Here is a 25,554-nt window from a genome sequence, read left to right as displayed (position 1 = left end):
AATTGCTAATATAAATTCTCTTCTCCAGAAGCCTATTGTAATCAGGGATAAGTTGAGTCATAGGTAGCAGAAAGGTTATCAAAAACTTTTGCTATCCCTAGGTTTGGGCAATCCTTTCTGAAGAATTTCACAAGAAGATTCTACCAAATTTTCAGGAATTCAAGAGTTCTGTTATGAGCTCAGCTAAAGATAAGCCATTTAGAGAGTAGTTTTGAGTCCTTTTCATGAGCTTTAGCTAGAATTTTGATTTCTTGGTACTTTTTGATTCATTTCATTCTTGGGAAAGCTTTAGCTAGAATTTTGATTTCTTGGTACTTTTTGATTCATTTCATTCTTGGGAAAGCCAAGTGCATGGATTGTCATTTTCGTCAGTGTCTTGCGTCAGTTACAAGATTGACATCTATTCTTTTTACATTAGGACAAGAACACTGGATTCCAAGAAGCAACTTCCAGGTTTTTCAAGTTTTTCGGTATCAGTATTTCCTTATATATGGGTTCTATCGACCTTGCCACAGACACACAGATATATGTAGGAGATTAGCCCTCTGGTGGTGATGAAAGCCAGCCTTTACAGTCAACTGGAGATTGGTCACTTGTCCACACACCTAAGGGATGTGACCTGATGAACAGGGCCTACCTGAGGAACTTGACATGTGGGTTCTGTACTTTCTGCTGCCAGCTCTGTATGAGGTTCAAGGGTCTTTAACTTTGTATCTGTACTAACTCCTTGTACTGCTAAAAATAGACAATGCCTATCTAACTTTGCCAGGTTATTTTGAGAGTCAAAGGAAAAAATATGTGCAGAGTTAAAAGTGCCGTGGAAGTGAAAAAGTGTTGTGTTCATTCTTCTATTCCTATTGGGAGTTGATTGCTTATCTCATTTTGCATCATAAACTGGTTGGCCCAGATTGGGTGGAGCAGATAGAAAGGAAGAGGTGTCTAGCAAGAAAAGATGGGCTTAACAGTGTTGGCTTTTTTCTCCGTGTACTGGTTGAGACCATTTCTTGATCAGAGAAAATCTGTTTGGGATCCAGAATGGTTTTCTCTGAAAAGAAGATGAATTGCTAAATTATAGAACTAGGACAACGGGATGGAGAGACTTCTCACCCATGATTTGACACTGTGGATTACTTACTTCTCTTCATTTTCTTAAGAGCCATAATTGCCCTGCAATGGATCATGGATCCCAGGCTGCTTCTGGACAGGTACTATTGGGCCAACACTGAGACTTACGTTCGGTACCCCCATTTGTGTCCTGTGGCATTGTGCCCAATGTAGCAACTAGAGTGATAAATGACTTCCTGCTCCTAAGGTCACCAAACAAGCAAATGCTCCCCTGGGGTCATTAGATGGCTTTGTGTTCTTCTCCTAAATTGTTCCATCAGTGAGCCAGGATGGTGGAGGACTTTATTTTTTTTTTATTTTATTTTTGATGCTCCTACTAGGCTCCAGACTCACTGGAGACATCCTGACACATAATGCTTCGCCCAGCACAATGCAATGCCCTTTACCTAGTAAAAGGGTGAGTCCCATAAAGGTGCTGCCTTCCCCCCAGAACAAACAACGGAAATGCATCGGGAGAGCTCAGCTGCAGACAGAATGCACATCATGAAGCAGGAGCCACCCTGGGATTCCTCAGATGAAAGCCAATTTCAATGAACATTGTGTTTCAAAGCCCGCTTCCTCTTGCTCGGTAAGAACTGCAGAAGGAACATCCCACTTGCGTCTGCTGACACAAAAGAATGCTGTGGCTGGGAGATCTTATCGAGCCTTCCTGTGCCACAGCAACAGAGCTCCAGTTGTGTCTTGTAAGAATTGGTCATTGTTTCTTGGGGACGACTGGCTCCTTTGGGTGGGATCTGATGGCATCTCATGGAGTTGAGGTAGGTGGTGCTGGGAGGTCAGCCAGCCACATGACCTGGCTTGCTGGCTTCTCAGAAGTCAGATAGAAGAGCAAACTTCACCCAGTTTGCTGGATGCCGAATAGTTAAACATTTTAAGTTTAATCATTAAAATATGTATTTTCTGTTTCCTTAATAATATCTTCAACTGTACAAGTTAAGAACAAAAATTAGAAATGATGTTCAGGGTTTCTCTGTTGGCATAAGCTGTTTATTGTTCTCTTTTAACCAACAGTTATTTGATTCTAACAAAACAGAGAAAAATCAAGTAGTGTTTTGAAAAAATAAATTTAATTATTTAAAACTATCTATGGGGAATGTAGATGCTAATATGTAAACATCTTAGTGTTGATGACATAAGTCTCAAAAATATTTATTTGCTTCATGAAGATGAACTTCCAGTTTACAATCATCACGTTTATACATAAGAGTGTAAGTTAATAACATCAACTTAATTAAATTTGGCTAATTCTAGATAGCATCTTCTTTTCCTAGAAAGTTCGTGGCCTTTTCCAGAGAAGGAAAATTGATGGTTACTTGTTCAGTTATATGGAGAGTAGAATTTGAATTTTCTTCTCTTTCCTCTTTCTCTTCCTAAAGGTCTGCTGCAGTAATGAATACATATAGAAATATATATAACTGTCAGTAAGACATGTCAGGGAAAAGGGGGTCATGAGTTTCCTAAAGGAACTTAAAGAATTTTTTTAGATTGAGGGGGTACATGTGTAGCTTTGTTACATGGGTGTATTGTGTGATGCTGAGGTTTGGGCTTCTATTCGAACCATCACCCAAATAGTGAACACAGTATTCAATAGGTAGCTTTTAAACTCTTGCTTCGCTTCCTCCCCACTTCCCCCACTTTTGGAGTCCCCAGTGTCTGTTGTTTTCATCTTTATGTCCATGCGTACTCAATATTTAGCTCCCACTTATAAGTGAGAACATGCAATATTTGATTTTCTGCTTCTGCACTAATTCACTTAGGATAATGACCTCCAGCTGCATCCACATCTCTGCAAAGGACATGATTCCATTTATTTTTATGGCTGCATAGTATTCCATGGTGTATATGTATCACATTTTCTTTGACCAGTCCACCATTATTGGACACCTAGGTTGATCCCATGTCTTTGCTCTTGTGACTAGCATTGTAATAAACATAAGTGCAGGTGTATTTTGGTAGAATGATTTATTTTCCTTTGGGTATATATCCAGAATGGGATTGCTGGGTCAAACGGTAGTTCTATTTTTAGTTTAAAGAAATATTTTAAATCCCTCTTTCCCATATCTCCCTGTAGAATTTTCTAAAATGCTGTTTGTTCCATATATTCTGATATTCACAAAAAAACAATTATTTTCCTTTAATTTTGTACAAGGTTCTGAGGATCAAGATATTACCAAAACACCATCTCTGTTCTAAATATACATTTTAAAATTATCACACATTAGTTATGTGTAAACGTTTCTGCCCTCAATGAACTGTGAGCACCTTGAAGAAGGGAGCTAGGCCATATTCATCTTCCTGTTTCCAGTGTTGACCACAATGTCCTGCACATAGAAGTGCTTAGTGAATATTTACTGACGGACAGGTGGATGGACGGGTGAGCAGATGGATGAATGGATGGCCATGCTGTAGCCTAGCACATTTACAAGTAGGGATTTAATTCAGGCTATCCACATGGTGCTTGGCATGACTACACCTGTTAATCCTCTGGGCATTTATTATCCCACTCTTTTGTTTGTTTGTTTGTTTGTTTTTTGAAATGGAGTTTCACTCTTGTTGCCCAGGCTGGAGTACAATGGCACTATCTCAGCTCACTGCAACCTCTGCCTCCTGGTTTCAAGCGATTCTCCCACCTCAGCCTCCTGAGTAGCTGGGATTACAGGCACGTGCCACCATGCCCAGCTAATTTGTTGTTGTTGTTGAGATGGAGTCTTGCTCTGTCACCCAGGCTGGAGCGCAATGGTGCGATCTCAGCTCACTGCCACCTCCGCCTTCCAGGTTCGAGTGATTCTTCCACCTCAGCCTCTCGAGTAGCTAGAATTACAGGTGCACGCCACCATGCCTGGCTAATTTTTTTTGTATTTTTGTAGAGACGGGGTTTCACCATGTTGGCCAGGCTGGTCTTGAACTCTTGATCTCAGGTGATGCACCCGCCTCGGCCTGCCAAAATGCTGGGATTGCAGGCGTTAGCCACCGCGCCTGGCCTATTATTCCACTCTTAATTATACAGAATGCAGATATTTTCAAGATCACCTTGTCCAACTCCTTCAGTTTACAGTTGAGGAAATGAGATTCAGAGAGAGAATTTGATTTATCCATAGTCACATAGCTTATAATTAAGTGGCAGCTCTTGGTTAACATCCAGATCTCTTGTTTTCAGTCCAATGCCAGCTACGTGATGTTGCTTTCCATGACTCATATTTGGAGGTTTTCAGGCACCCTGTGGAGCAGTCTGTCCCTCCTGGTTCATCTGGGGCAATATGAGAGCAAATGGGGCTGGAACAAAACTGGATGAAAGGAGAAACTCTGGCGCTGCTGAATTCACATGCCGATGGTGCTGAGGAAAGGTAAGAACAAGAATGACTCATGGTTATTCAGGCTGATGTCATTCCATGACTCCCTCAGAAGATGCCACACTCAAAATTCAGCGGATGGCATCCCATCCCTTCCCTAGGTTTCCTGGCTAACCTCTGGAGATGGTGATGTCCAGCCCTACTCCACTTACCAAAATCTCTGTTTTATGCAAAGTCCAGCCTTTGGAAACCCTTTCCAAAGAAGCTTTTTTCCCCACCACTTAATGGTGAGGCTGATGTAATGGCACTATCTCTAGACCTTCCTGATATAAGGAAACGCTCCTAATGCATTATTTCTGATGGCCTGGATTTTGGTTTCTCTGAAGTATGCCCAGTTACAATGCATCTAAATGCGTATGATGGATCTATACTTAACCAGAATGTTGTTTATTAATAATTTAACCTTGGGCCGGGAGTGGCGGCTCATGCCTGTAATCCCAGCACTTTGGGAGGCCAAGGTGGGTAGATCACGAGGTCAGGAGTTCGAGACCAGCCTGGCTAACATAGTGAAACCCTGTCTCTACTAAAAATACAAAAAAGTAGCCAGGCGTGGTGGCGGACTCCTGTAATTCCAGCTAGTCAGGAGGCTGAGGCAGGAGAATTGCTTGAACCCGGGAGGTGGAGGTTGCAGTGAGCTGAGATTGGGCCATTGCACTCCAGCCCAGGCGACAGAGTGAGACTCCATCTCAAAAAAAAAAAAAAAAAAAAAAAAAGAGAGAATTTAACCTTGTAAACTATTTTAGAATGAGCACATAACAGAATAGAGGAATCTCAAAATAATTATGCTGAGTGAAAGAAGCCAGACCAAAAAAAGAGTACATACAGTATGATTCTGTTTATATAAAACTCCAGAAAATGCAAACTAATCTAGAGGAAGAAAAAGCACAGCAGTAGTTGTCTGGGGAGATGGGGAAGGAGTGGAAAGGACAGAGGAATAGAAAGGGGAGCAAGCAAACTTTGGAGGGTGGTGAATATGTTCACTGTCTTGACTGGGGAGCTGCATATGTCGAAACTTATCACACTGTATAACTTAAATATGTGCAGTTTATTGTATGTCAATTATACCTCAAAAAGCTGTTTTTCTCAAAGAATGTAATCTTTTAACGTTCAGCTAAAATACTGTATTATTAAGTTTTCAATAAGAGAAGCAAAAACACTAGGATGCCTGTGTGTATGTATGTATATATATATTTATATAGTTCCAGGGATTTGACATTACATAATAGTGTGGTGTGGTTAAGTCACGTCTATAAAGCTGTTGTCTTCGTATCCGATTGCTGGAGCTTGAATTCCAATGACAGGTTGTCAGGAAAGGAAGATGGATATAAAGTGGGGAAGAACCAGAGCAGGCTAGAACCCAAGACACAGTGGGGGCTCACAAGGACAGACTGAAACTTGCACCAGTTCTGAATGCCTCTAACCTTGGTTGTATAACATCCTTCAGAGGCAGAGCCCTTCATTATAGAGCTCAGTACAGGTGTGTACCTGGCCCAGGAGTTGGAGAAGCTTCAGGAGGATCCATCCAGGGGAAGGTGGAACAGTTGCAGGCCCAGCTGCTGTCTCATGCAAGAGGTGATCCAGCAGCGAAGAGACATATATAAGGTAGCAAATGGCTGCTGCTTTACTCCACCTCTCCAAATTTTGCCCGAGAATCTCTCCTGTGACCCACCCTAACCAGAAACACACAGAAAAGGGAATTCTGGGAAACACAGTTCAGTCTAGTTGGGTTCGCTCTTTACAAAGTCATGCCTTGACAACTTGGCCTCCTACTCATCTCCTTAACTGAAACTTAATTTCCAATTACAGATAATAACAAAGTTGTGCCTGCCTCTAACATGATATGTCTGTCCCAAGAACAACCAAAACACCATAAGAGAGAATCCAACATCATTTTTTTGATTTTGGGTGATATTCATTTTTCTTTTAACAGATTCACACCAGATTCTCACTTCTCCTTTGATATCCTACAACTTATATATTGAGATATTAAGTTAAATAGTATTAACACATTTTATGTTAGATGATGAGGGAATGAGACAGAAGACAAATACAAAATAATTGGTTAAATAAATATATATATACATATAATTATATGTGTGTTTGCATATAGTCCTATAAAAATAAAGAAGAAATACTCGTAATTATTACAGTACTTGTAGCTGTCACTGGTCACATGACCACAGCTGGTATTTAGAACTACATTCTTCCACTATCCTATTTCATGTTCCCTTTGTTGTCAGTAAGTACTTTAACTGGTCATGGGTTTTTGCCTGGTGGTATAAACCAAATCTTTGTTCCTGAATGTTCTAGGCCATTAGCAGTCTTGTTAAGTTGAACCGATGTAGTTTTCTATTCACTTTAATCACAGGATATGGTAGTACTAAGAGGAAACCTAGAATTTTAGCTTTCGAGACATGCTCCTGATTCTCTTTGTGTAGAAGCAGCCTAGATTGAATCACTGCCTTCTTTGCCTGTTGATTCAGTGGCATGAGTCAAAGTGTCAGGTGGCACTCCAGATCAACCGAGTCATCATATGTCCCCTGGCAGAAGAACTCCTCCTTTTGGAACTAAGACCTCTTTATCACCCGAGCCTGATGTCACAGGGACTGGAAGCAATAGTTTGTTAGTGAATTGCTAGGGATAATAGTGAGAAGATCCTGTCCTATTTCCACCCCTTGATCCCCATACGCATGAGTTCTGGCTAAGGAAGAAACAGAAATATATGTTGGATGCTGATCTAGAGCATACTTTGCATCCTAAAAGACCATACATGAGTCTCCAAAAGGACATTCCACCATTCTATCAAGCCAGCTGCTTCAGGGTGACGGGGAACACGGTAAGATCCGTGGGTTGCATGAGTCCATTGCTGTACCTCATTTGCTGTGACACAAATTTGTTGGTCAAAAGTGATGCTGTGTGAAACACCATGATAGTGAATAAGTTATTCTGTACATGGTTTTTGTAGTGGTTTTAGCAGGAGCATGTGGGCAGGGAAGTCAAATGCATATCCGCAACAAGTGTCTATTCCAGTAAGAGCCAAACACTGCCACTGCCATGAGGGAAGTGATCTAATGTAATCAGCCTAATAGCTAGGAATGGTGCCATGTCAGGGGCTCACTGTCAATCTCTGCTGTTAACAGATTAGTCACTCAGTTTTGGCACCACTCAGTGGTGGCTATAGCTAGATAGGCCTTGGTAAGTAGAAGTTCATGTTGATGAGCCCACGCGTAACTGCCACTTTTTGCCACCATTGCCTTTTTTTTGTTTTTGTTTTTTTCATTTTCCAGTTGGGTAATGACAGGAGTTGGTTGGGAAGAAAGGTGACAAATGTCCACAGAATGGCTCATTCTATTCACCTGATCAATAAAATCCTCCTCTGTTGAGTTTACCCTTTGGTGAGCATTCACATGGAACACAGATATTTTTACATACTATGCCCATTTGAAGACATCCATCAACCTAGCTTTTCAACAGATTTCCTTGTCACCAATTTCTCAGTCATGTTCCTTCCAAATGTCTGACCATACAACCAAATAGCCCATGAGTTAATGTTGACTTGTACTTCTGGACATTTATTCTTTGAAGCAAAATGAATGACCAGGAGCATTGCTTGAAGTTCTGCAAACTAGGCCCAAGATTTTTATCCCTTTATCGGCTTGTCATAGGAAGCTCTCCAAGGGTCATAGGTGTAAGTTGAGAGAAAGAAGGCAACTTTATGGCCTGGTAACTCAGACGACACTAGTAATGGGCAGCTCAGGTCATATGGTAACTTGGTAGCCCGTCGTCAAACATTCAGTCTCTACCAAGGCCCAGTAATAACATAAAAGCTATTTCATAGAAGAAGAATCATTACCTATCAAGAATGGCAGGGCTTTCTTCCAAAATTCTAAGGGTCTGGTCTGTGCTGTACCTATAGGAGCCTGGCAAAGGCTTTAAACAGCCTTTCTTTCTGTTACTGGCATTTCAAGCACCATTGGCTCTTCTGGATCATGTGGTCTAAGTGGCAGAGCTGCTTGCACAGCAGTCTGGACTGCTCAATGCAAAATTTATGCTTTTGCATTGTACCAAAAAGAACATCTCAACATTTGCTCTCCATGCTTCTTGGAATGCAGTTCATTGCAGTGCTGTAGGTGACCATAGCGTTTCCAGAATTGATTGTCCAGGAAGTGCAGGGCATCCCAATGTGTGTACCTGTTCCTCTGCAGAAAGCACTAATTTTCTTTTGTTTCTTTGTTTTGTTTCTGTAAATGATCTAAGAGAAGACTGATGTCAACTTTTGTCTCGTAATACACGAATCTATGAGTTTCTCTCAGAAAATAGTATGATCATTGCTCTGTTCAAGAAAGGAGGGTGTATGTAAGGAATATGTGACACGCTTTGCAGGGACAGAATTCATAACAGAGAGCAGCTAAAGGAAGAGAAAGTACAAGTGACACTAAAGGGAAGGTAATTTTCAAATCCACCCTTGCTTATCAGTGCATGATTTCCTGATGAAGCCATTTGTCCACCCTACAGTGCTGTTGTTTCTAAAAATTCCTACCACAGAATAACAACTGTCAACACCTGCCTCAGACACAGGAGTAGGGAAGACTGCAAGTGGGAAAGAGACTTAAACACACCAACCTTTTTAGGAACAAAATCACTCATATCAGCTGATTTGCTGAATTAAAGGATTTTTTAAAGTAAATGGTATTCTTTGATATAGTATTGGCTGAATAATCATTTAACAAATGTCACTGGTGGATGAATTAAGTAAGAAAGGTGTCATGTTGGTTCTTCATACAGACATTTGGCAAGTAATTGGCACTAAAGGGATTCTGACTTCTTCCCCTGCCATTTTGATCTTTCAAGTTTTAAAATAGCAAATAACATTGGTCCTTAGGGTTGGTGCATGTTAGAAACACAATGGACAGAGACCCTGAAAAACTGTACAAAAGAGGGAGGAACAGAACAGAATGGAAAAAAGTTATGGAAATTTTCCACCCATGGATAGGACACACCCTCATGCAAACAAAGCTTTGGGGCGAAGACTATATTTTATAAAAATGTGATAAAACACTTGCTGAGCCCTGAGGGGATGAACAATGGTTCTTTTTATTTTATTTTTTTTAATCCTCCAAAATTCAATCTCACATGCTGAGCAGTTGAAGGGAAAGGCCTTTTGTCATATCTGTTTCCAAATATCTGTTTCCTTTCTGGAGCCCCAGAAGTTTGAGTTGCTGTCACAGTGAGGGGCTCTCTTGTGTCAGCCACTCTGATTCTATGTCCTTGTCCTAACTAGGTTGTCTGCCAGTGCTAACTGGCCAGCTCTGACAGGAGGTGTGTGGCCCAGGAGGAGCCATCAGGCCAGTTCTCTGGGATACTGCTGTGTCTCCAGCTCTGCAGTTTGCTCTGCATCACTCAGTGGCAGACGGAGAGGCAGACACAAGCCCCTTGTGAGCCCTCCTCCTTGCCATCATCTCACAATGCTCTGAAATAAGGAGGCAAATGGCTGAGGTCCCCTCCGTTGTGAGCATCTTGCTTCCTTCCCCAATGCCTCTTCAAACCACTTTGTCAAAAACAACAACAAAACAAAAACAAACAGATTCTTGTGTTCATGATACTAAAACAAAATTGTTTAAGGTCTGTTGCTTAAGATTAAGCACTGGCCGGGCGTGGTGGCTCATGCCTGTAATCCCAGTACTTTGGGAGGCCGAGGCGGGTGGATCACGAGGTCAAGAGATCGAGACCATCCTGGCTAACACGGTGAAACCCTGTCTCTACTAAAAATACAAAAAATTAGCCGGGCGTGGTGGCGGGCACCTGTAGTCCCAGCTACTCGGGAGGCTGAGGCAGGAGAATGGCGTGAGCCCGAGAGGCGGAGCTTGCAGTGAGCTGAGATGGCGCCACTCCACTCCAGCCTGGATGACAGAGTGAGAATCTATCTCAAAAAAAAAAAAAAAAAAAAAAAAGATTAAGCACTCAAAAAATGTCAAAGGTGGTCTTAAAAATCTGGCTGTGGTTAATGGGATCAGCCGCATTTTTCTTTAAAATGATGTAACCCATCTCCTCCATTTTACTTTTGCATTTGACTTTCCAACTTCCACGCGAAGGAACAGTATGTGGTTTACTTGTGGTCATATGTTACATGTTACTTTGGTGCTTTACAACTTTCAAAGAGCTTTTATACAAAAGTGATATCATCAGCTCCTCAGATAACCCTGTGATGTGGGTAGGTTGATGGATACTCTATCACCATTTCCCATATGAGGAAAGAAGAGTAAATAAGTTACACAATATGGACGAGGTCACCCTGTACTTCAGAGGTGGAACCAAATTCCAACAGAAGCATTGAATTTCTAGACGAGTTTTTGTTTGTTTTTTATCTTTTCCATCACACCAAGCCACCTCTGTGAAGGAAAATTGCATGCATCTCCCTAATCCAACATTTTTCATGTTAATTATCCACTAAATTACAGCTACAATTCGGTAGTCTCAGTAGCTATTCTGGTTTGAGGACAACTTTTTCCAAATTTCCATATTTTTTCTACTACTTTATCATTTTCTTCTCTACTCAGAATTCCATACTTAACATTCACAACAACACCCTCTTTTATCTTTCTTCTTTCTTCCCTTTCTCTTTTTTTTCTCTTTCTTCTTTCTTCCCTTTCTCTTTTTTTTTCTCTCTTTGTCTCTCCTCTTTTTCTCTCTGCCTTTCTCTGTCTCCTTTTTATGTGTTTATTTTTGTTTTAGTTTTAGAGACAGGGTCTTGCTATGCTGCCTGGGCTGGTCTCAAACTCCTGGGCTCAAGCAATCCTTCTGCTTTAGCCTCCCAAAGTGCTGGGATTATAGGCATGAGCCGTCATGCCCAGCCTGGTTTTGTTTGTTGATTGCATATTGAAAGTAACACATGACTGGAATATAAGAGAACTGAGTTTGAGATATTATAATATCACAGAACCTCTACAGGTCTCTGTCGTTTTATCTGTAAAATTGTTTTTTGTAAAATAATGATTTTCTACACAAGTGAAGAAGAGCAAAGGGAAAATGGGATTTTTGTGCTAATCAAAAATAATATGTGGTTAAAAAAATTGAGGGCTACCTAATTTGTAGGTTTTCATATTTTAAGTAATAGATGATAGGATCAAGTCCAGGTCTTCTGTCTACAAGTCAAATATTTAGTAAGCTGCTGGGTGCAGTGACTTGCATCTGGAGAGGCTGAGGCAGGAGGATCACTTAAGTCCAGGAGTTTGAGGCTACAGTGAGCTACGATTGCTCCACTGCACTCCAGCCTGGGTGACAGAAGACTCCATCTCTAAAACAAAATAAAACAAAACCAAAAACAAACAAAATTATTTAGTGATTTTATGTTTTAGTGACTTTGTTAGCCTTACCAATAAGTTATTTTTACTTTTATTTATTTATTTTTTTTTTTTGAGACAGAGTCTTGCTCTGTCCCAGGCTGGAGTGCCATCGTGGGGTCTCGGCTCACTGCAACTTCTGCCTCCCGTGTTCAAGTGATTCTCCTACCTCAGCCTCCTGAGTAGCTGGGATTACAGGTGCGTGCCACCACGCCTGGCTAATTTTTGTATTTTTAGTAGAGATGCGCTTTTACCATGTTGGCCAGGCCGGTCTCGTACTGCTGACCTTGTGATCCTCCCACCTCAGCCTCCCAAAGTGCTGGGATTACAGGCATGAGCCACCATGCCCATCACCAGTAAGTTATTTTTAATATGAAATGCCAAGACAGGGTATACAAAATTTAGGAAAGAAAGAAGCCAGAATTTTAACAAGCTACTCCTGTCTTCACTATTATTAATACCAGATAATTTCTCACATTGATGGCATTTTTTTCTTAGAAACTCTAACGGTCAACAAAAAAACAACAATAAGCAAAAGAGGATATGAGACGATTATTCTAGCATTCTATTTTTCTGGTTCTCTTTGTCAAGCTAAGCGTTATGAGGTGATGGGGGTGTTTGTTCTGACTGGAAATGAATTGCATTTAGATATTATATACAAAGGTTTTTCCTGGAATAACATCGTTATTTAGCTAAAAAGCTATAGCTCCATAGACTTGTGTGCTCTGAACACAGCTGCATAATTAGTAATCATCATTAATCATTTCTACTTCTGTACTTTTATCACCAACAAAATTATAGCAACCTATATTTTTAGTAAATTTTAATTGCAAGTTTAATTTGATATTTATTTATCACTATAAGAAGCAGTTTGCTGAACTGATTACGCAAATTTAAAATGATGTTTCTGAAGATAGAAATAAAACTTCCCACCAGGAATAAACAGGCTTTCAAAAGAAGAATATCTGCCTTTTGGCAAAAAAAAAAAAAAAAAAAAAAAAAGGCTTTTAGGTTTTTTCCACCTTTAATGTGAAAATGAGTATTCAGATGGGATGGCTTTAGACTACCTATTAGAAAATGCATATCAAGTAAGAGATGTATAATTTATAGAGTTGATTGCTTTGAGCAGAGAAGCTTAAAAAGGAGTTTTTGCAACTCAGTTTGTTCTCAAGAGGCAAACGTATGCTCATTATTCAGAATTGGAAACTGCCTGTGAAATACACAACAAAAAGGAAAAGAAACTTAGAGAAATGTTTGAGAAGTAAAATGTTTTACCACTCTTGGAAAATTTTCTTGCTTATTTTCTGTAAGAAGGAATGAGATAGTTGTTAACACTCTTGAAAACTATCTTAAAGAGTGAGGCTTGAACAGTTGAGGTTTTCTCATGGGACCATGCACTGATGTTTTGTGGTGCTGTATCAGGATCTCCAAGCTTTCTTAGGTGGACAGTTGAATGGAAGTGTCAACAGAAGCTGAGAAATGTTCTCTCAGCCAGGCTTAAGACATGAAAAGAAAATGGCTTTCTTCATTTACAAAATTGAGCCACGAATAGACTCAAGAACAAAAGCCTAACAAGGAAGATGAGTAACATAGAATTATCACTGTCACTTACATTATGTCCAGAATAACTGGATTACAAAAGGCAAGTCATGTTGTCAACAGCCCAAGATATGTGAGGAAACTCTCTGATGAAGGCCTATGCCCAAATGTCCTGAAATGGAAATCTGAGACCTGTTAGTACAAAAGTACCCTGAATGTTCTTAACTGGCAGGGTGAAGGCAAGGGGACGGGGCGGTCTCTAAAGCAGCTAGAACCCTTCAATCACAATCAAGGAACTGGTAATCTGAAAAAACAAACCACCAAGAAAGAGTACAGATAAATGTCATAGCAAATCAAATGGAACGTATAAGCCAAGCTCTATACTCCTATCAGAACGGGACGTTCCAAGGACAGATACCTTGACTTTTAAATAGTCTGCAGACACAAGCAATGCATTCTTTACAGGTATCTTATTTCCTGTTTTTGTTTTGTTTTGTTTTTGACTTTTTAGTACTTATTTTAATGTTTTTGAAAGAGATACATTTTTTCCAATTTAAAAAGAAAGAGACATGGCCATCAAGAGTAGGTTAACATATAGCAGAATACCATATAAACGAATTAGCTGATAGCTACAAGCAGCAACTTGGATGAATCTTAAAAACGTAACACTGGGGCTGGGCGCGGTGGCTCACGCCTGTAATCCTAGCACTTTGGGAGGCCGAGGCTGGCGGATCACGAAGTCGGGAGATTGAGACCCTCCTGGCTAACACGGTGAAACCCCGTCTCTACTAAAAATACAAAAACAAAATTAGCTGGGCGTGGTGATGGGTGCCTGTAGTCCCAGCTACTAGGGAGGCTGAGGCAGGAGAATCACTTGAACCCAGGAGGCAGAGCTTGTAGTGAACCGAGATCACGCCACTGCACTCCAGCCTGGGCAACAGTGGGAGACTCTGTCTCAAAAAACGAACAAACATAACATCGGACAAAAACACATCACAGAACAATATGTATAATATAGTACCATCTATACAAAGGTCAAAGCAGGTAAAATTAAACAATATATTATCAGGAATCCATGAATAGGTAGTAAAGTGATAAAGAAAATCAAGGAACAAGTACCATAAATTTCAGGATTGCTCTTAGTGCTGGGAAGAAGGAGATGTGATCAAGGAGGGCACAAAGGTGTCAAATGCTGGCAGTGTTTGGTTACGTAATGCCGCTGGTAGGAGCCTGAGTATTCATTTTATTATCTTTACACCAATTATAAATGCTGTCATCTATTTCTTTAAATGTATGATTTATAAGTTTCTTTCCTCAAAAAAGAGGAGTCAAGTTTTAAAATTTTATTTCATTTATTGAGATCCAAGTATCCCTATCTTCTGAGGGTGGCCTTTATCCAGAGACACCTATGAAGAAACCCAACATGCAGAGTTTCCAGATCCATAGACAATGCTGCCAAAGCGTAAAAAATAAATAAAATAAGATAAAAATCAGAAAAAAATTATTTTTTTAAAGTTGGTATCCATATATGTGAACTCACACTCAAGGCCTTTTACCACCTGAACCCAATCTTTCTTTCTAGGCAGATGATAGCCCAGAACTTCCCAGTGGGACCTTTTTCCTCGTTAAATGTTATTCTCTGGCCAAGCCTTACATTTCCCATGTTTGTGCTGTGATTATCTCATTCCATTTACCTGCATTTCCCACCCTCTTGCTGATTGGCCATCTTAGTTTGACCTTTTCTGGGAAGCCACCTCCATAACCTTTGTCTGAATTGCTCTGGCTCTCTTTCTTGAGCTCTCAACAACTGCCAATTTAATTCTCCTAGCAGTTAACCTTGTGTGCCCTGTAACAACTGCATTTTCACCAACCAAACCCCTTTCCCTCCTGGGCAGACAGCTTGACTCTATTTTCTGTCTTCCCATGCAGGTAGATGTGATTGAGTTCTATCTACCAGAAGTATATGCCTCCTGGAAGCCTGGTTCTAACACCTCCCACAAAATCCTTCAGGCGCTTTTTTCTGCTCCAAGGTTTGCTTATGGGGGACCCAGTGAAGTGCTTCGGAGCCCTAGAGATTTGCTGAGTCATATGAGGGGGTCAGCAAACTTTTCCTGTAAAGGGTCAGATAATAAAGACTTTAAGCTTTGTAGACTGTATAAAGTCTCTGTTTCTTCTCCCCCTCCTCCTCCTCTTTCACCTTCAGCTTGTTCCCTTTAAAAATGTACAAAACCTTTCTTCTTTTCCAAAATCTGTCTGTATGTGACCTGTGAGCTGTAGTGTGCTGAGTCCTGCATTATTAGGAAAGATCTTGAGTTTCAGAATGACGATGTAAAGCAGAGACCCTCCTCCCTGCACCCATTCTCTGCAACTGACACTTGGATTACTTTTCTTTTACTCTTTGTCTTTCTCTGAACTATAGATGTACGGTAGGCTTTCTGAGGTCATATAATAAACAGGTAGCCAACCATTTGGCAAATTTGAACCAAGCAGATTTCTGATATAAAGAATGTAGGACCCATTCACTCCCAATTAGTCTCTTCACTGAAAGGTGGCTTACACCAGATATATCTTATTTACTAATTTGTTTAGTCCATGTCTAGGGAACCATTGTGATCAAGCCAATATGCCCAGGCCAGAGCAGCCTACTTTAGAATCAAAGCTTTAGGCTAGGCATGGTGGCTCACACCTGTAATTCCAGCATTTTGGGGGGCCAAGGGGGACAGATCACTTGAGGTCAGGAGTTCAAGACCAGCCTGGCCAACATGGTGAAACCCCATCTCCATTAAAAATACAAAAATTAGCCGGGCATGGTGGCGGGCCCCTGTAATCCCAGCTACAGCTACTTGGGAGGCTGAGGCAGGAGAATCACTTGAACCCAGGAGGAGGAGGTTGTAGTGAGCTGAGATCGCATCACTACACTCTAGCCTTGACAACAGAGCGAGACTCCACCTCAAAAAAAAAAAAAAAAAAAAAAGAATCAAAGCTTTAAAATCCAGCAGAAGTAAAATTTCCAAGTGGGAGGGAAGAGGATCAAGAGGAGAATCTGCAAGAGTAAAACAGGAAGATGTGTGCTGCATGGCACAAAATGAATCTGCAAAGCATCTGGGAACTGCAGGTATGTCTGACTCATAATATTAATGCTTTGCTTAGGACCCCTAATCTCCCTCCTTCTCTTCGATTTTCTGAAATAACCCACATCTGTGAAGTGTTTTCCTTTGCTTATATTTTCAGACTCTACTGATGCCTGGAACTCACTGGAGTCAGTATGTCCAGGCAGCCGTTGTAGCAAGTCAGAGTGGTGTGATGAAACGCTTCAGGAGAAAACATTCCACCACAGCCTGGTTCACTCAGATACCTTGCCAGGGTACTGTGGTTCTCATGTGAAGAAATTACTCTTTACCTCTTTCAAGGTGTTTCCCCCTAAAACAGCAGATTCATTTGGACACTGAGTAACTTGCTATTTTTTTTTCTTAGGCCAACATTTGTTTTGTTCCTTGAAGCTGCAGGTTCAAACTCAAGTGTGGTTTTTCTTTCTATAACACACTCAATCTTCAGTGACTTACTCACATGCCAAGCTTGAGAGACACAAAAGGAATACAGGTGCTAAGCGAAAAGCCAACAGACTCTTGCTCTTGTTCTTGTAACATACTTCCAGAACCAAAGGAATGGGGTCTCCTTTTAATTGTGATGTAAAAAGTAGAAGAAAAGAGAGTTAGCTTTTCTGCAGTTGATTTAGAAAAAGGGTCTCTGAAATTACATTCATATATATATATATACCTTCACTGGAGTAAGCCATGTAGTAAATTTTCATTCTCAGCAATCACAGTGTACTCCAAGTGACTTATTTATATGTGAGTTTTGACTCCACCTGCCTTTGTTAATTATTTGGTAAGCTAATATTAATAAGGTATTCATAGCTCATTTGCTAACTCTTCCAGGGAACGAACATCTCACTCGGGCCTCTGATATTGTAACTGTGGGCCTTTAAGAAACAACAGAAAACCCAACTGAATAAAAACTGACCTCCTTTGTGGCTGCCCTGATGGAAGGGGCTCAAGAGCAACAGCCTTCATGGTGCCCACCCTCTGGGCCAGAACAACGGATGCCCCACGTCTGAGTCTAGTGCCTCCAAGAACCACAGGTGAGGGTTCTGGGGGTAGGGAGAGTGGGAGGAATTTCACCATCCCACAGATGAATGAACACTGGTCTAGTGTGTTTAGGGGAGTATACCTTGACCCAAAGGGATTTCGTGGAATACACTTTATGTTTAATCTCCTAACACCTTTTTGCTAATGCAATTACTTGAAATATAACTCAATAGAAAGACACGACCCTCCTGGAAGTGTCTTGAAATGCTGATTGTACAGGAAGGTTTCTGCTTATTTGCTTAATTTTTAAGGATCTGTAGCTTGATTTTTCCCCCAAAAAATGGATGAAAGGATGAGCAGTGTTAAATTTTGAATATCTTAGGAAGTCGTGGCCCTTGTTAAATTTTGTTTGAGAGAATTCATAGAAAGTTACTGTGAAACAACCATATTCTTAGAAAGCTTCTCATTTAAGACTCAATTGGGTCAGAGCTTAGGTTATTCTGAGAGCTGAATACATTTGTTCTCTCTCTGAATCACAGATTCTGACATGTTATTTTAGAAGTTCTTGGTCTTTTTCTAAAAATTGACAGGCATATGGAAAAGTTAATAATTCAGTAAGTAAAATATGCTTATATCTGCAGACAACAGAGATAAAAAAGGTGCCCTATTTTTATTGTTAATCTTTCTAAGAGTTTTGAAAATGCAAACCCAAACTTGACATAGAAAAAGTACAAGATCTTGGCCCTTAAATTTTCTCTGCTGTTTTTCATTGTCATGCAATGTTTTAATTTTCCTTGAGATGAAACCACTTAGATACCAGCTTTAGATCACTATGTCCTATACTATAGGATATATAGAATTTTAAAAGGTAAGAACGTTCTTGGGAAAATGTGGCTTCTATGAAATATAGTCACAAACATAAATAATGGCTATTTCTACATTCTTTCTCTGAATTTTTTATTCATATTACATTAATTATATTCTTATAATTATTTCAGTATTCCCCCCCTTTTTTTTTTTTTTTTTTTTGAGATGGAGTCTCACTCTGTCACACAGGCTGGAGTGCAGTGGCACAATCTCTGCTCACTGCAACCTCTGCCTCCCGGTTTCAAGCAATTCTCCTGCCTCAGACTGCTGAGTAGCTGGGATTACAGGCCCCCGCCACCACACCCAGCTAATTTTTGTATTTTTAGTAGAGGCAGGGTTTCACCATGTTGGCCAGGGTGGTCTCAAACTCCTGACCTCAGGTCATCTGCCCGCCTCAGCCTCCCAAATTGTTGGGGTTACAGGCATGAGCCACCACACCTGGCCCCATTTATTTCTTTAAATTTATCTGATTTAAGACAAATTTGGGGATGATTTTCTTGTAAATGAAACTAACGTCTTTCATGAATGAGTAGTTGCAAACCAGATCTGATATCGTTTAAGGAGATATGAGGAGGACTTAGCTGGTCACTAATAGTTTCTCTATTTATTGTCTACACTTCCTTTCAATGATATTTCAGTTTACATTTGGAAAATAGCTTCCAAACTATAAGAATTGCCTTATAGTCCATAAAACAATATGCCACCTTCAAGCTAAAGATGAATACTTTTTTTTTTAAGAGCATGAAAAATTCTATTCCTTGGGTTGCTGTTCCATCTGTCCATAACTTTACAGAACGTTACCTACCAGGAGCTCAAACTTAAGCAGATCATATGTGAGGTCATACATAAATTCATGGAAAAAAAGGAAGCCCTTCTTACTGACAGATTTTGCTGTGAGCAGTGGGATAGGGGCAGTTCTTTTCCTCCTGGGGCCTTAGTTTCTTTAACCTTGAATCTTCTTTTTCCTATTTCTGCATGACTGCCTTCATCTTTTCTTGGGATCTCAGCTTAAAGATCACCCTAGAGTGATTTTTTCAGAGTAGGTGCCCTATTATATAATTGTCTCTGTAGCACCCGATCTAAGTTTAAGGTGCCCTATAATCGTCTACATAGCACTTATCATGAACTGATACTCTTGGTTTTTGTTTGTTTCATGTCAACCTCCTTGTAGTTGCAGAGCATGAACTCTGTCTTATTTGTTCTGTAATCTGGCACCTAGAGTGGTGCTTGGCAGGTCTTATGAGTTGAATTGTGCCTCCCAAAAAGATATGTTGATGTTCTGATCCACAATACATCAGCATGTGACATTTTTTGGAATAGGGTTGTTGTAAATGTAATTGTTGGGATCACAAGGAATAAGGTGTATCCTTAATCCCAAAAGACAGCTGCCCTTAGAAGAGAAAATAACACACAGAGAGGACACTATCTGAAGACACAGATACACAGAGAAGATGGCCATGTAAACAAGAGGCAGAGACTGAAGTTTTGTGCTGGAAATCAAGGAATGCCCAGGGCTACTAGAGGTGGATGAGACAAGCAAGGCTCCTATCCCACAGGCTTGGGAGGGAGCATGGCTCCGCCAACATGCAATTCCCTTTTCAAATGCTGAGGGCTGACATGCTACTCCTTCAACCAGGGGCCAAATATTTGCCTTAAAAATGAAACTAAAGTAAAAACAAGATTTTTGTAATGAAAACCGGCTGTATAGCAAATGGGATGAAATGTATCATTCTATTGCAGTTCTCTAGTTGGGCTTGAAATAATATTGTAATAAATTCATCAAAAGTACTTGTAGGAGGAAAATTTTTTTGCCATGATTTTGTGCTCCTGGCCACTGTAAATTTGCAAGTTTAAGCAAGGATCATTCAATAATTTTAAAATACTTTCCTCCCCCAGCCTTTTTTGCAGCAGTAGGAGCATACCTCTGAGGCACTGTGAAGAATCTGATAGTTGAACTGAAGCCAAGTCCAGTCTTCACGGAAAAATTTACACAACACTTCCAGGTGGGCAGATTCAAAGACAGGATGAATCATGGTCCAGTGCAGTGGTTCCTGGCTGTAATCCTAGCACTTTGGGAGGCCGAGGCAGGGGGACTGCTTAAGACCAGGAATTCAAGACAAATCGGGGCAACATAGTGAGACCCTGTCTCTACAAAAAATTTTAAAAAATTAGCCAGGCTAATTTTTAGCCTGGTGGTCCGTTCCTGTGGTCCCAGCTACTCAAGAGGCTGAGGCAGGAGGGTCACTTGAGCCCAGGAGTTTGAGGTTACAGCAAGCTATGATCGCGCATCACTGCACACTAGCCTGGGTGACAGAGTGAGACCCTGTGACCCCCTTCCTCCCTGAAAAAAAAAAAAATAGGATGAATCAGTGTCAAAATTATGAAGAAAAATATTCTAGGTTCTTAATTCCCAAGATCTACATGACCAAAATGGTAAGAGCTCAGAGGGTACAAATTCAAAATGTATTAATTGCTAGAATTGATCTTTAGTGACTGCATTTGAAAAATCTGAAATCACTTGAAAAACAATTGTATATGTGCATATACGTATGTGCGTGCATATGTGTGTGTGTGACCTGAAAAATTTCATTATCAGGTCCTTTATATGGCTACTGTAGCAAGTCCTTCAGTTTATAACAAATGTCTCCTCATAAATCAGTGAAACTCTTCATTTGCTCCTTGATAATGTAAGAGCAATTTCTTTAGAAGTCATATGCTGTCCTATAACTGCAGCTTTCTCTTTGTCTCATCTGTACACAATACATAGAATTAAGCACAAAGAAGCAAATGGATGTACCAAAAACAAAGAGCAAACTTTGCAGGGAGTTACGTGCAGGGTCTGAGAGCATTTCCTGTCTCATAGATAGGAAGCATTTGCATCACGGCTTGTCATCTGCGCTGTCGGGCCCAGTGTCTCCTAACTTCCTGAAATAAAACCAAACTAAGCAAAACAATAAAAGTGACAATTTCTCTGTGTTTTGGAATTCCAAACTCCTATTACTGGAACATTAAATCTTTCAACCCTACTGGCTAATGTGCCTTCCAAAATTAACAGTGTTTTTGTAATGGTTTGTTTTTAAAATATAATGCTGCAATATACATTCCATATATTATAACAACTTATTATTATGATTACTTTGAGATAGAGTTTCACTCTTGTTGCCCAGGCTGGAGTGCAATGATGTGATCTCGACTCACTTCAACCTCCACCTCCCAGGTTCAAGCAATTCTCCTGCCTCAGCCTCCTGAGTAGCTGAGATCACAGGTGCCTGCCACAATGCCCGGCTAATTTTCTATATTTTTATTAGAGACAGGGTTTCACCATGTTGGCCAGGCTTGTCTCGAACTCTTGACCTCAGGTGATCCGCCCACCTTGACCTCCCAAAGTGCTGGGATTACAGGCGTGAGCCACCACGCCCAGCCTATAACACTTATTTTAAACAGTGTTCCCAAATTCTGCTAATCTTTGTGTCAAGAGAAAAATACTGGCTTATTAAAATTTACTTTTCCTTTTACTCTTCTAAATGGCTTGAACAAAACTCATTCTCCCTTGAATGTTAATTGGGTTTCAGGTGTGGGCAGATGATAGAGAAATACATAATATTAAAACAATCCTTAGTTTTGTCTGTAAATTTATCTTTCTTGCCCTTCAAGTGTACTTGATGGTCCAGTGGTTTCCAACTCTGATACAAAATTTTCATTTGCCTTTATAAGAAATCATCTCGTATAAAGAAGGGGTCATATTTTATCAGCATCATCACCAACAAACACATCACCATCACCACTTTTTAATTTGTAGAAAATCTGGTCTTATCTGCCAAGTTGGCAAGATATCAAAAGAGCGTGTTTTAAGGTGGTTCAGTTCTGGATGAGTTTGGGAAGTTCATGGTCCGGTCTGGGGAGAACTTCTATGTCATAAACCTCCATATCACACAGGTTAACAGAGTAATAGAATTGTGTAGGTACAGAGACCTGATGAAACCTACTGACACCTCTGCTTTTCAAACCAAGAGAGTGCCCCTTCTAGGGTGCCCTTGGGAATGTGCAGCCATGAATTAGGTGTGCCTGGAGTAAAGGAACAAACAAGATTGCGAGATGGGATGAGGTGAGTGTGAGTGAGTGCATGGAGAGAGGTTTAGGTAGGACATAATATCTATGTTTTAAATATCAAAACAAACTCAGATGATGGAAATGAGTGTAAACTTTTCATAAAATTTTAGGGAAAAACTAACTTATTTTCTGTTTAGAGCAAGCATTCAGACCTGTAAAGAGTACAAATTCATTCAGCCCAGAAGAAACGCTTAAGGAGAGTGATCTGATCCCATGCTTTCATTATGCTGCAAGGAAATAGAAGTGATTTACCAGCCCACTAGAATCCTGGCTTTCTGACTGCCAGGCCTCAGCTCCAATTCATAGCTCTTTAAGAAAAGAGGAAATGCAGAATTAACTTCTATTAAATTTCATCCATGGGCCAGACAGGATGACAACTGCCAGGCATTGTCATCATCACAAGCAGTAGTTACGAGCTCAGGCTCCCAGGCACACTTCTTCAGTGGGAAATTGGTTCTACCTCTTACCTGTGTGACTTTAGACAGGTCATTTTTAAGTCAACTGATTCCTAGTTTCTTCACTGTAAAATGAGGATCATAAATGAAACTTCTTTACTGACAAGAATTAGATGAGACAATCTGTGCTTGGTGTGTAAATGTTAGTTCAATGAAGATTCAATAGAAAAAAAGAGAAAAAAAAATCCTTTATCTGTGGGAGGGGTGAGGAAGAGGCAGTGGGGGGTCGATTTTATGGCTATTTTACAGATGAGAAAAATTGGGATTGAGTAAAATTCACTAATCTGCCAGCAAGTTGCAAAACCAGAACGTGAAGCTGTGTGTGTTTGAACCCCCACTTCAGATTGTGTCTGCTACACTGCAATGCCTTCCTGTAAGAGAGCCGAGAGCGGGAAACTATGCTGAGGCTATCCCCTTTGGGAGCTGGCTGCCCTACTCGCTGTACTCATGCTGAGTTCTGAAAGCCCTCTGGCAGCTCCCCAGCAATTCCAGCAATCTGCAAAGTTCTGAACTGGGTGCTGCCCAGGTGGCAGAAGTCAGTGAGCATGTCCAGGTGACAGTGCAAATATGATTGTAGGTTGGAGTCCAGAATGTGACCTTGACTTCTTTTAGCCATTTCCCAGTCCGTTCTCAAGGGCAGATGCTGCGTCCTCTCTTAATGCAGGGCTGACTCACTCCATGCCCAACACTGTAAGAGCTTGCTCTCTGTCTCAGCTCTGCCAATAACGTGACCTTAGGCAGCTCACTTTACTTCTTCAAGGCAGGCTTAGGATAGATCCTCAAGCCACACCCCTGGCCAACGAATCCGATTCTACAGAGTGAGACACTGAAATATTTATATTTCTTTATGGTAACTTTTTCATTGAAGTAAACCTTACATCAGGAAAAAATGTGCAAGCCCTGTAAATATGCAGATTAATTTTCACAAAGTGAACACAGTCTCACATTAAATAATAAAGCAATCCAGCCCAGAAGAAACCCTCTGGGCCCCCTACTAGGCACCACTCTACCAAGATAACCACTCTATTTTGACTTTTAACATCATAGTTTACGTTTGCCAATTCTGAAATTTTAGACAAATGGAATCACACAGCATGTATTCTTTTGTATGTGGCTTCTCTCACTCAACAGTGTGCTTGTGAAAGTCATCCATGTTATTGCAGGTAGTTCTAGTTTGTTTTCATTGCTATATAGTAAGGGATCAATCTCCGGTTTTATAAATAAAGTTTTATTGAAATACTGCCAGCCTAATTTGTCTCAGTATTATCTACAGCTGCTTTCACACTATGATGGTAGAGTTTAGCTGCCACAGAGATTACATGGCTGGCAAAGTTAGAAATATTTACTATCTGGACCTTTATAGAACAAAGTTTGCTGAACCCCACTGTATGGTATCCAATCATATGAGCCCACCAACATTTCTTTCTTTATTCTTTATTCATTGATGGACATTCAGGTTTTTCACAGTTTTGAGTTATTACAAATAGTGTTGCTGTGAACATTCTCGGAGTGTCTTTTGGTGACATTTCTGTTGGATTTATGGAATGTGTATTTTTTTAAATCTTGGACTGATGCCAATGCCAAGTTTGGGAACTCCTGCTTTACAGATGTAATCTAACCCAAAATGTTTAAATTGTCTTGCCCAAAGTCATGCAGAAAATAATTGGCAGACCTGGGATTGATAACCAAGCCCTGTTCTTGGCACAACTCTATGTTTCCACTGCTGTTCCTATAGTTATTATCTTTAGAAGAACATTGTTAGAAAGCTCTTTACTTATCCAAGGTCTTTCACAAATATGACTCTTTTCTACTGTATTTGGCTGTACATTTTCAAGGACGGAAAACTCACTGCCTTATGATAATTTTAGAGAGAAGAGATTATGTAATCACTTAACCCAGTCTTCTCACATTATAAATTAGTAAATTGATGTTTCGAGATACTAATAATTCACTCAAAATAGGCATTTTGAGCCTTGACTTTTATCGTGTACTACAAAATAATTTTGAACCTGCCTTTTTTGTCTTTGCAATTTGTACTACTTCAGTCAATTAACTTATTTAACTAGTATCTACTTAACTATTTAAACATTATGAAAGTGCCTGAAGTAAAACCAATAGTCTCTCCTTCACCTTCCAACTGTATAGCCTCTTTCTCCTAGGCAACTACTCTTAACAATGTTTTTCAATCATCCATATATAAACGTATGAAAATGCATTTAACTGCTACGAGTCCAAACTTTGATAAGGAAAAAATAAAATGTAATTCTTCTTTAACACAAATTAATGTCTAGTTTGAGGCTTCATGTCATCAGTTAGGTGAAGACCCAACCTCAGTTAATTTGGAATACCCTCCCTTTCCCTGTAGCTGTACCTCATTTCAGAGGGGTTAACGTAATGCCAAGAATTTGGTGTGTGTTGGGGCTGGGGGTTCAGCATGGGAAGCATGTAGACCTTGATAACCATAGTGATATTGAGACAGTTTTCCTCCTATCTGGGCCTTGGCCATGGTCCCCACAAATGTCGTGGCCTATGCTGTCAGATGCTGTGAGGTCTGGTGGTTTATGTGCCATGCTTGGTCCATGGCAATCTCTGCCAGGCTCACCATATGGCCTGGCCCACCACAGCCATTCTTCTGTGGCAGCTTCCCTGGCCTCCACCTGGAAATGGAGGTCCAGCTCTC

At 40.4% G+C, this 25,554-nt stretch overlaps 1 long non-coding RNA gene across 1 annotated transcript; it reads left to right on the top strand.

Annotated features, from left to right (window-relative positions):
• The first annotated feature begins 1,776 nt into the window (after window positions 1–1,776).
• Window positions 1,777–15,510, top strand: LOC105739583. Its single transcript, XR_001115521.2, has 4 exons — window positions 1,777–1,883; window positions 9,757–9,983; window positions 11,898–12,013; window positions 15,284–15,510. It is a non-coding gene; the product is annotated as an uncharacterized LOC105739583 (long non-coding RNA).
• The last annotated feature ends 10,044 nt before the right edge of the window (window positions 15,511–25,554 follow it).

The sequence above is a fragment of the Nomascus leucogenys genome, chromosome 3 (assembly GCF_006542625.1).
Source record: "Nomascus leucogenys isolate Asia chromosome 3, Asia_NLE_v1, whole genome shotgun sequence".
NCBI lineage: Eukaryota > Metazoa > Chordata > Mammalia > Primates > Hylobatidae > Nomascus > Nomascus leucogenys.
Note: the sequence above shows the minus strand (reverse complement) of the source record. Positions and strands in the feature narration are given on the sequence as shown.